This window comes from Leucoraja erinacea, chromosome 1, assembly GCF_028641065.1.
Source record: "Leucoraja erinacea ecotype New England chromosome 1, Leri_hhj_1, whole genome shotgun sequence".
NCBI lineage: Eukaryota > Metazoa > Chordata > Chondrichthyes > Rajiformes > Rajidae > Leucoraja > Leucoraja erinaceus.
In genome coordinates this window covers 32,598,781-32,611,495 of record NC_073377.1, presented here as the reverse complement: position 1 = coordinate 32,611,495, position 12,715 = coordinate 32,598,781, and the positions used below count along the sequence as shown (strand labels likewise).

Below are 12,715 nucleotides of genomic sequence, written 5' to 3'. Positions count from 1 at the left end.
TAGGCCTTTGCGCTGGCCTTGATGAGCCCCAGTGTCTTGGCTTCGTCATCCAGTTTTTTGACTTGTGCGGTCAAGTCTTGTCCAAACAAAAGGGTTGAGGTATTTGAGGTTCTTTGTTTGCAAATGGTAGCATATTAGGGGTCCAGTGCTGGCTGAATGGCAGCCTTCCGCATGTTGTTCAGCTCATATTGCACATTGCAAAACAGAGCTAGTGCGTCTTGATGGTCTTTGGTTAGCTCTGTTTTGTCCAGGGTGCGGGTGTATGCTGTGATCCCTGCCGTCAGTCCCTTTAAGGTTTTCTGGATCTTGAGGTCCTGGTTCCTGCCCATATGCTGCCAAATGCATTGGTTTACACTGGGCACCTGTAATGCCTCACAGTTGCCAGGTGGCAGATGTCTGGCCAGTCTCTGTAAATATTTCTTGTTGAAGTTTGTGGCCAGACATATAGTTAATACTACTGCCATCCTGGAATCCAAGTCTGCCCCTGTTTGACTTGGTTTAAAGTAATCAGCCACCATGTCCAGCAGAGTCCCTGCTGTTTTAGGATCATGGGACGCTGTATTACCAGGCTCTGGCCCATCAGGGTCCTGCCCACTCTTTTTTATAGAGTTAGAGGTCTCTAGGGGTCCCGCACGGGGTACCCATGTGGGGCTTACCTCCTGCCCACTGTGGCTAGTCTCCACATTCATGTGACTGCTACTGTGAAGGAGCTCCTTTTCCTCCGCTGTTCCCGTCCCCCGTACACACGGGCACTGGTTTGCGGGTTTTCCTCGCCCCACCGCTGGCTACACCGGTCCTGTATGTAGGTCCACCTCTCCACACGGTCCCGGTACTCACAGGCACCTGTGCTGGCTGCTGTCATGCTGCAGCCACTCGTACCGGCTTCCTCCAGCGTGGGCTAGCGGGTCCACGCCGTCTCCGCACTTCCAGCGCCTCGGACCCATCTAATACTTTAACCAAAGGATTAACAAACAGATTCTATGAAAAAACCCCTATTTTTAGGTCTACACCATTTTCCCACATACCTATAGTAAGGGTCATAGTAACATAGAAAAACATAGAAATTAGGTGCAGGAGCAGGCCATTCAGCCCCTCGAGCCTGCACCGCCACTCAATTCAATGGGTTTAAGCCCCACAGAAGCAGGGCATCAAAAAATTAGTGAAAACTCTGAGTGTTCCTCTCCACGGAAATCTTTAGTAAAAGGCGAAAGATTTATACGATCTGAAGAGAAACCAGAGTATGTTCGTGGGGATGTACCCGATTCGTCGGGATTTTGCTGTGTAGCCGGTCAAAACCGGCTCCAACGCTCTCAGCGCTCCTGGCTGCTCGTTTATCTCAGACCGCTGGGACCGACCCCGGTACTCACGGTACTGGTCCCTCGCGGTCGTTTGCAGCCGGTCAACCCCACTCCAATGTCCTCAGTTCTGTGAGCCTCGGCGCTGGCCGCTAGCGACTGCTCCAAGCCAGACTCGCTTGAGACTGGCATACGGGACGTCTTTGCTTCGCTTCCCGCCCGGCCGAGAAGTGAATTTTGCCGGTGCGGGAGCGAAGTCGGGCACAGGTGTTTCCTCTCCGGAAATCGGTGTGCCGTTGCTGCTCCTGCCGGCTGCCCGCACTCCGCGGTTCTCCCCCACCGGCTTTCCGCAGCCTTCATAGATCCGGTCCATGTCTCCACCTAAAAGGTAAGTGTAAGGAACGCAGAGTCTCTTACCTGCTGTTCCCGACTTTCAAATTCTCCCGCTGGGGAACGTCGTTCCCTGTGTGTCAGATTTGAGCCGCTCGGACCGACCCCGGTGTTCATGGGACTGTTCCCTCGCGGCAGTTCCGCAGTTGGTCAAACCGGCTGTTCCCGCAGCCCTGGCCGCTCCCGGCTGCTCGTAGGGACCCCTCGGACCAACCCCGGTACTTACCGCCTGAAGAAGGGTTTCGGCCCGAAACGTCCCCACTTCCTTTGCTCCATAGATGCCGCTGCACCCGCTGAGCTTCTCCTGTGTACCCCCGGTACTTACAGCACTGGTCCCTCGTTGCTCTCTGTCCTGCAGCCTCAGCACTGGCCGCTAGCGACCGCTCCAAGCCAGACTCGCTTGAGACTGGCATACGGGACGTCTTTGCTTCGCTTCCCGCCCGGCCGAGAAGTGAATTTTGCCAGTGCGGGAGCGAAGTCGGGCACAGGTGTTTCTTCTCCGGGAAATTGGTGTGCCGTTGCTGCTGTTGCCGGCTGCCCGCACTCCGCGGTTCTCCCCCGCCAGCTTTCCACAGCCTTCATGGAGCCGGTCCATGTCTCCACCTAACAGGTAAGTGGAAGGAACACAGAGTCTCTTACCTGCTGTTCCCGAATTTCAAATTCTCCCGCTGGGGAACGTCGTTCCCCCTGTGTGACTCGTTGCAATGCGTGTAGCGATATGGCACGCATGCGTTGGAAGCGGATTCTTCACGTAGTCACTCACGTGACTACGAAGTAAAATGTCTAAATAACTTATTACCTTTTATGTTGCAGCTGCTCTCTTCCAGTCAAATGATTTGAGGTAAAAAGACACTCAGTGCTGGTGTTAAAGTTCAATTTGCTTCAATCAGATAACACAAAAGTCAGTAATACAGTAACATTTTTATTTCGCCCAGGCACGTGGGAGGACAGCTCTCACTGTATGTAAATACAGACTACAGAGTCCCTCTTTCTCCACCCACATAGATAATGTTCAATCAGATATATTTATACACCAATAATCAGCAATTCAGCAATTCTTTATCTTACAGAGCATTGTACAGCCTCATCCATATATGGTTAAAGTCAGAGGACTGATATGTTCTTCTGATAGAGGAAAGGTTAGCCTGGTTATGCTGAAGGAGCTATTTTTTACAGATTCAAGCATTCTTGTTTTTTGACCTTGTTAGTTAACTGTTTGTACATTACAATCTGTAGAGTAGAGGGTAAGAAACATAGAAACATAGAAACATAGAAATTAGGTGCAGGAGTAGGCCATTCGGCCCTTCGAGCCTGCACCGCCATTCAATATGATCATGGCTGATCATCCAACTCAGTATCCCGTACCTGCCTTCTCTCCATACCCCCTGATCCCCTTAGCCACAAGGGCCACATCTAACTCCCTCTTAAATATAGCCAATGAACTGGCCTCAACTACCCTCTGTGGCAGAGAGTTCCAGAGATTCACCACTCTGCGTGAAAAAAGTTCTTCTCATCTCGGTTTTAAAGGATTTCCCCTTTATCCTTAAGCTGTGACCCCTTGTCCTGGACTTCCCCAACATCCGGAACAATCTTGCTGCATCTAGCCTGTCCAACCCCTTAAGAATTTTGTAAGTTTCTATAAGATCCCCTCTCAATCTTCTAAATTCTAGAGAGTATAAACCAAGTCTATCCAGTCTTTCTTCATAAGACAGTCCTGACATCCCGGGAATCAGTCTGGTGAACCGTCTCTGCACTCCCTCTATGGCAATCATGTCCTTCCTCAGATTTGAAGACCAAAACTGTACGCAATACTCCAGGTGTGGTCTCACCAAGACCCTGTACAACTGCAGTAGAACCTCTCTGCTCCTATACTCAAATCCTTTTGCAATGAAAGCTAACATACCATTCGCTTTCTTTACTGCCTGCTGCACCTGCATGCCTACCTTCAATGACTGGTGTACCATGACACCCAGGTCTCGCTGCATCTCCCCCTTTCCCAATCGGCCAACATTTAGATAATAGTCTGCTTTCCTGTTTTTGCCACCAAAATGGATAACCTCACATTTATCCACATTATACTGCATCTGCCAAACATTTGCCCACTCACCCAGCCTATCCAAGTCACCCTGCAGTCTCCTAGCATCCTCCTCACAGCTAACACTGCCCCCCAGCATAGTGTCATCCGCAAACTTGGAGATATTGCCTTCAATTCCCTCATCCAGATCATTAATATATATTGTAAATAGCTGGGGTCCCAGTACTGAGCCTTGCGGTACCCCACTAGTCACTGCCTGCCATTGTGAAAAGGACCCGTTTACTCCTACTCTTTGCTTCCTGTTTGCCAGCCAGTTCTCTATCCACATCAATACTGAACCCCCAATGCCTTGTGCTTTAAGTTTGTATACTAATCTCTTATGTGGGACCTTGTCGAAAGCCTTCTGGAAGTCCAGATACACCACATCCACTGGTTCTCCCCTATCCACACTACTAGTTACATCCTCGAAAAATTCTATAAGATTCGTCAGACATGATTTACCTTTCGTAAATCCATGCTGACTTTGGCCAATGATTTCACCACTTTCCAAATGTGCTGCTATCCCATCTTTAATAACTGACTCTAGCAGTTTCCCCACTATCGATGTTAGACTAACTGGTCTGTAATTCCCCATTTTCTCTCTCCCTCCCTTCTTAAAAAGTGGGGTTACATTTGCTACCCGCCAATCTTCAGGAACCACTCCAGAATCTAAAGAGTTTTGAAAGATTATTACTAATGCATCCACTATTTCTGGAGCTACTTCCTTAAGTACTCTGGGATGCAGCCTATCTGGCCCTGGGGATTTATCGGCCTTTAATCCATTCAATTTACCCAACACCACTTCCCGGCTAACCTGGATTTCACTCAATTCCTCCAACTACTTTGACCCGCGGTCCCCTGCTATTTCCGGTAAATTATTTATGTCTTCCTTTGTGAAGACGGAACCAAAGTAGTTATTCAATTGGTCCGCCATATCCTTGTTCCCCATGATCAACTCACCTGTTTCTGACTGCAAGGGACCTACATTTGTTTTAACTAATCTCTTTCTTTTCACATATAAAAACTTTTGCAGTCAGTTTTTATGTTCCCTGCCAGTTTTCTTTCATAATCTATTTTTCCTTTCCTAATTAAGCCCTTTGTCCTCCTCTGCAGGTCTTTGAATTTCTCCCAGTCCTCCGGTATGCTGCTTTTTCTGGCTAATTTGTACGCATCATCCTTCGCTTTGATACTATCCCTGATTTCCCTTGTTATCCATGGATGTACTACCTTCCCTGATTTATTCTTTTGCCAAACTGGGATGAAAATTTTTTGTAGTTCATCCATGCAGTCTTTAAATGTCTTCCATTGCATATCCACCGTCAACCCTTTTAGAATTAATTGCCAGTCAATCTTGGCCAATTCACGTCTCATACCCTCAAAGTTACCTTTCTTTAAGTTCAGAACCATTGTTTCTGAATTAACAATGTCACTCTCCATCCTAATGAAAGAACTGAGTTGTCTGAATATCTATCTGATTGTTTATATCATAGAGCAAAATATCAAATGTTATTGTCCTGAAATCTCATTTGTGTAATAGAAGAAAGGCAATACATTCATGTTATTGTGCTATAATCTCGCTAATGTTTATATTATAGGACAAGACACCTGGTGTTTTTGTGCAGAAATCTTGCGAGTGTAATAGTGTTAAGCATTGATATTCTAACCTAAATTTACAGAATATTCCATTTTGTAACTTCTATATCTTTAAACTTTTCATTGGAGGAACTCAATGGGTCAGGTAGAATAACCATTTGAATTCTCCAGCCTGTGTCTTTTTTTGTAAACCAGCATCTGCAGTTCCATGCGTCTCCAAATAAGTTGAGGTCCTGTTCTTGCAACAGGTCAGGCCTGGCACACATTTTTCAACTTTTTCTTATTTTTTAGTATGTTTTAAAGTATGTATTTTGTGTTTCTTTGTGTGTTTTGTGTGGGGGGTGGTGTGGGGGGGTAAGGGGGAAACTGCTTTGGTCGCCTCCTCCATGGAGAGGCGACTTTTTTTTTTTCCAGGTCGCCTCCCCCGTGGCCTAACATCAAGGATCGGTGCGGCCTTTCCCGGAGACGCTCCCGGGGCTTCAGCAGCGGGCGCAGCGTGGACTCTCGTTGTGGAGCGGGTGAGCCCTCGCTGGGGCTCGCTGGAGGGGAGCGCTCCGTTTCGCTGGCCCGGGGCAGCCGGCAGCCTGAAGTCGCAGCCTGAAGTCGCGGTCTGCAGAGCTCCAGCTGATGCGGCGTTTACAGCCCGGGATCCCTCGTGGGGGACCCGGGGGAAGAAGAAGCCATCACTGGCGGCCCGCGGCCAACTTCTACCGCGGGGCTGGCATGGACGTACCAACACCCCTAGAGGGGAGCTTCAACCGCCGGCCCTGCAGTATACGGTGCTTCTGGCTGCGGCGGAGACTTTAAATCTCGACCGCCGGCCTGCGGCTTACAACAACTTAAAGCCGCGGTCTCCAGTGAGGAAGAGCCAATCCTGGACTGACTCTGGACTCTGGTCCTGTCCACGGGGGGGAAATGGAGGAGGACTGGCCAAATTTTTGTGCCTTCCACCATAGTGATAAATGCTGTGGTGGATGTTTGTGTTACATTTTTTATTGTGGTTGTGTGTTCTTTATTATTGTATCGCTGCTGACAACCCAAAATTCCACCAGGCTGGCTGTGTGGTCATTAAAATACAATACAATACAATACAATACAATTCTCAAGATTAGATTAGATTAGATTTGTCATTCAGACCTTTTGGCCATAACGAAATGTCATTGCCTGCAGCCATACATATAATAATAAACAACAAAACACACAATAAACACAAATTAACATCCACCACAGTGAGTTCACCAGGCACCTCCTCACTGTGATGGAGGCAAAAGTCTTAAGTTACTTTCTCTTCCCTCCTCATTCTCCCTCTGCACTGAGGTGATATGTTGTTACCCCACCGGGCGATGGTAGTCAGTCCCGCGGCTCAACCGAGCTCCACGAACAGGCCGGTTCAAGCTCCGTGGCCCGGGTGTGGTCAAAGCTGCCGCCCTCCAGTCCAGCGGACACAGCTGTTGCCGCGGGAGCTCTGAAAACAGGCACCAGCCTGTGACCTGCAAGCACCCGACAATGTTGTTCACTGGCCCGCGGCCGAGCCCCGGATTCAGGTCTCCGCCGCCGGAACATGACCTCAGCCACCAGAGTGCTGTCTCAGCCCCGCGCCGGGCTGCCCACTTCGGAGCGCCATCTCAGGCCCGAATCGTGCCGCTGCCACTGGAGCGTCCAAACGCTGCCACAGCTCCGAATTCGGCCAGCCTCGCGTTGTTAAGTCCTGGCTGGCTCTGCCTCCAGAGCCTCGAGGTCGGTCGCAGGTTTGAGGCCGCCAGCTCCGCCTCAGTGCAGACGGAGGCAGAGAAAGGGGGATAAGACAAAAAAACAATAACCAAAAGTAAAAACAGACGGACTGCAGGCGAGCCGCAGCCGTTCAACAGCGCCGCCACTTTCGAAATGTCACCTATTACTATTCTCCAGAGATGCTGCCTGACCTACTGATGTTGCTCCAGCTTTTTGTGTCTATTTTGTTTTAAACAAACATCTGCAGTTCCTTCCTACACTCATTTCCCAGGTTCCATGAGGCATCCAACACTGGGGAAATTGACATCAAAGGCGGGAACAGGGAGATACGGGACCTGAATGTATGGCTGAGGAACTGGTGCAGGGCCCAGGGATTTAGATTCTTAGACCACTGTGGTCTGTTTTGGAGTAGGGGGGGGAACTGTATAAAAGGGACGGGACGGATTGGGGGGGGGGGGGGGGGGGGGGGGGGGGGGGGGGGGGGGGGATAGTCAAGGATGGAGTTAAAAGGAAAGGGAGTAAAGGGATAGTTAATGACCCCAGAATTAACGGGAAAGAAAGCTCATAAAGGGATAGGAGAGTATGGCTAAGTGTGGACAATAGACAATAGGTCATGGAGTAGGCCATTCGGCCCTTTGAGCCAGCACCGCCATTAAATATGATCATGGCTGATCATCCCCAATCAGTACCCCGTTCCTACCTTCTCCCCATATCCCCTGACTCCACTATTTTTAAGAGCCCTAACTAGTTCTCTCTTGAAAGCATCCAGAGAACCTGCCTCCACCGCCCTCTGAGGCAGAGAATTACACAGACTGTAATAGGGATCGATGTGAAAGGTGAGTTGCGGAAGGAATTAAAAATATTGTATATGAATGCGCGAAGTATAAGAAGTAAAGTAGATGAGCTTGAGGCTCAGTTAGAGGTTGGTAGATAGGACATTGTGGCGATTACTGAGACGTGGCTGCAGGAGGATCGGGCATGGGAACTTAATATTCAGGGTTATACATCCTATAGAAAGGACAGGCAGGTGGGCAGAGGAGGGGGGGTAGCTCTGCTGGTGAAGGATGGAATTCAGTCCCTTGTGAGGGAAGACATCGGGACTGCCGGGGTAGAGCCACTGTGGATTGAGTTGAGGAATTGTAAAGGCAAGAAGACACTAATTGGTGTTATCTACAGACCCCCAAATAGTAGCCCAGATGTAGGGTGTATGTTGCAGCAGGAGTTAAAACTGGCATGTAACAAAGGTGATGGGGGATTTCAATATTCGGGGAGACTGGGATCATCAGGTTGGTTCAGGACCCCAAGAAAGAGAGTTTGTAGAGTGCCTCCGAGATGGATTCTTCGAGCAGCTTGTAATGGAGCCGACCAGAGAAAAGGCAATTCTGGATTTAGTGTTGACCAATGAACCAGATTTGATAAGAGAACTCGAGGTAAAGGAACCGCTTGGAGGTAGTGATCATAATATGATTAGTTTTAATCTGCAATTTGAGAAGGAGAAGGTTAAATCAGAAGTGTCAGTGATGCAGTTGAACAAAGGGGACTATGAAGGCATGATGGAGGAGCTGGCCAAGGTAGACTGGAAAGGGATCTTAGCATGAATGACGGTGGTACAGCAATTGCAGGAATTTCAGGGCATAATCCGGAAGACGCAGGGTCATTTCATTCCAAAAAGGAAGAAAGATTCTAAGGGGAGTAGGAGGCAACTGTGGCTGACAAGAGAAGTTAGGAATAGAATAAAACTAAAAGAATATATGTATAACACAGCAAAGAGTAGTCGGAAGCCAGAGATTGGAAAACATTCATAGGACAACAAAAGGAAACAAAACGGGCAATACGGGCTGAAAAGATGAAGTATGAGGGGAAGCTGGCCAGGAATATAAAGAAGGACAGTAAAAGCTTCTTTAGATATGTTAAAGGAAAAAGAATATCAAAGTTAAATGTGGGTCCCTTGAAGGCAGACACGGTGAAATTATTATAGGGAATAAGGAAATGGCAGAAGAGTTGAACAGGTACGTTGGATCTGTCTTCACTAAGGAACAATCACAAACAATCTTCACAAACAATCTCCCAGATGTACTGGAGGACAGAGGATCTAAGGGGGTAGAGGAACTGAAATAAATTGTCATTAGGCGAGAAATAGTATTGGGTAGGCTAATGACACTGAGGGATGATAAATCCCATGGGCCTGATGGTCTGCATCCCAGGGTCCTCAGGGAGGTGGCTCTAGAAATAGTGGATGCATGGGTGATCATTTTCCAATTTTCAATAGATTCAGGATCAGTACCTGTGGATTGGATGATTGCTAATGTTATCCCACTTTTCAAGAAAGGAGCAAGAGAGGAAACGGGGAATTACAGATCAGTTAGCCTGACTTCAGTGGTGGGAAAGATGCTGGAGTAAATTATTAAAGAGGTAATAATGGGGCATTTGGATAGCAGTAAAAGGATTAGTCCAAGTCAACATGGATTTATGAAAGGGTTGACTAATCTTCTGGAATTTTTTGAGGATGTGACAAGTAAAATGGATGAAGGGGAGCCAGTGGATGTAGTGTATCTAGACTTTCAGAAAGCCTTTGATAAGGTCCCGCACGGGAGACTGGTGACTAAAATTAGAGCACATGGTATTAAAGGTGTTGACGTGGATAGAAAATTGGTTGGCAGACAGGAAGAAAGGAGTAGGAGTGAACGGGTCCTTTTCAGAATGGCAGGCAGTGGCGAGTGGAGTGCCGCAATGATTTGGAAGAGGGAATTAGGAGCAACACTAGCAAGTTTGCATATGGCACCAAGCTGGGTGGCAGTGTGAACTGTGAAGAGGATGTTAGGAGGTTGCAGGGTGACCTGGACAGGTTGAGTGAGTGGGCAGATGCATGGCAGATGCAGTATAATATAGATACATATGAGGGTATCCACTTTCACGGCAAAAACAAGGGGGCAGATTATTATCTCAATGGGGTTAGGTTAGGTAAAGGGGACGTACATTGTTACCTGGGCATCCTTGTACACCGGTCATTGAAAGTTGGCGTGCAGATACAGCAGGCAGAGTAAAAAGCTAATGGAATGTTTACCTTCATAACTCGAGGATTTCGGTATAAGAGTAAAGCGGTTCTTCTGCATTTGTATAGGGCTCTGGTAAGACCACATCTGGAGTATTGAGTACAGTTTTGGTCTCCTAATTTGAGGAAGGACATCCTAGTGATTAAGGCAGTGCAGCGTAGGTTCACGAGATTGATCCCTGGGGTGGCAGGACTGTCATATGAGGAAAGATTGAAAAGACTCGGTTTGTATTCACTGGAGATTAGAAGGATGAGAGGGAATCTTATAGAAACATATAAAATTATAAAAGGACTGGACAAGCTAGATGCAGGAAAAATGTTCCCGATGTTGGGTGAGTCCAGAACAAGGGGCCACAGTCTTAGAATAAAGGGGAGGTCATTTAAGACTGAGGTGAGAAAAAACGTTTTCACCCATAGAGTTGTGAATTTGTGGAATTCCGTGCCACAGAGGGCAGTGGAGGCCAAATCACTGGATGGATTTAAGAGAGAGTTCGATAGAGCTCTAGGGGCTAGTGGAATCAAAGGATATGGGGAGAAGGCAGGCACGGGTTATTGATTGGGGACGATCATCCATGATCACAATGAATGGCGGTGCTGGCTCGAAGTGCCGAATGGCCTCCTCCTGCACCTATTTTCTATGTTTCTATCTTGCGAGCTAAATGTACAGAGATCTCAAAGTCGGAGGTACTTTTATAATCAAGCTTCTTTATATTAAACACACAGATGAAAAAGGATGGTTTTTATACTTATTAATGTAATGATCTGCGGGCTACATTTAAGTTTCAAAGTGGATTAGTAATATTTACTGATTGGGAAAAAATACAGGATATTTTTTAGCTTGGCAGGACCAGTGAAAATGTCTGCATTACCATTGTTTGAAATGTCTTTATTGAACAATCTCTGATTAAAACTTAATGCACAAATCAACAGAGGTTTAATGCATTCATTCTTCTTCCTGCAATTTTTAGCTGGAGCATACATTTGTCCATCTTAAGCAGAATTTCATCTGTATGGAAGTGACAAAGAAAGGAACTGCTGATATGAAAGTAGTAATGCAGACTTGACCACACATGCCATGGTATCCCAGGGAAACCATGTCATCTTAGTAGAATCTAAAGTATTAATTTCACAACATATCATTTTCACTTCAGGAAAATTCCATCATTCACCTCCATTCCTTCTGCATATATTCGATTGATATAATAGGAATATTTCATTTAGTAGTACCAATGATTATCTGCCAGGAAATTAAATGACGTTGGCAAAGGCTTGTTAAACTGCTTTTATGCATTACATCAATTAATATTTTGTTCAAGAGCTCAGTGTTATGAAATTTAGCAGCATGTGAGCCCCAATTTATTGCACTGAAAGAAACCAGGTAAATAGTACATTTGAATTGGATTATATCAGTTTATTATTCGGGGACACACGAGACTACAGATGCTAGAAGCTGGAGGAACAAACAATCCACTAAATGAATTCTATCGGCCAGTGAAATAGATAGATTATGTTTCGGATTGGAATCCTTCATCGGACTGATGAAGGCATATCATTTATAATCTTTAACATTAAAGAAAACCCCTGGAAATCAGGTAGGTCTAGCCTGATTCATTTGGTGTAGGTAGGAACTTAAAGGGTAGGGACATCCAAGGTTTTTAAAAAAAAGACAGAGGTTGCAGTCCCCTGTTTCTAACAATGAACAAGGGACTGGAAGGGGATCAGACATCAAGGATTGGAAGAATGATTGGGTGGAGTCTTCAGTGGAGTTTCACAATGGAGACTTGTTGATGGGGAAAGATGGGGAAAGCTTGGCTGGGATAAACGTGGTGATTGACAACATTATTAGATGGTAAGATAATTTTTTGTTTTGGTGGGTGGGGGCATTATTTTAACTCCACAGATCTGTAGGAAACAGGGGAGCATGGAGTTATGTGAAGACACTAGTCTCATGCTACTGGGCACTACTGCATAGGTTCTGATTCCACTGAGGGCAGACGATCAGACAGAAAACTGCAACTTGCAGGGAGTCTCTGATTTTTCCACTATAATTGATTTTTCATTAAGATTGAATTGCACAAGAATATGGTGCTAAACAACCCAATACTTTAGTATGAAAATTAAATTATAAGAATAAACAAAAGTATGATTTAAAAATCCTTCAAACATAGTTGTAGAAGGGTAAACAATGATAGGTCAAAATAAAGGAACAATTTGTGATTTATTTTCACACTGCTTTATTCAATGTTGAGTGAAATTACAACTTAGTTGTAAGGCAAACAGATGCACAACAGTGCAATCCATTCCTGGTGGTGAATGAGGCATAAGGAAATTGCTCAAAGTATACGTTCATTGTTAAAAATGGTTGTTCTGCTCCTTAAATCAAGAAACGTGCAGAGCAAGGTAATGTTCCCTTAAATCAAATGCTGTTATTGTATCAACATCTGTCATGGGAAAAATCTTAGAAGTTATTATTGGAAAATCAACAAGCATTTATGAAACAGAAATCATGTTTGACCAATTTAGTAATTTATGCTGCAAATAAAGGGAGGCTGGCGGATATTTAGATTTCCAGAAAACATT

General features: G+C 46.1%; 1 non-coding gene across 1 annotated transcript; it reads right to left on the bottom strand.

The window, feature by feature from the left end:
- Positions 1-1,128: 1,128 nt before the first annotated feature.
- LOC129704780 (U5 spliceosomal RNA) lies at positions 1,129-1,242 on the bottom strand. The gene has a single exon (XR_008724772.1). It is a non-coding gene; the product is annotated as a U5 spliceosomal RNA (small nuclear RNA).
- Between the last annotated feature and the right edge of the window lie 11,473 nt (positions 1,243-12,715).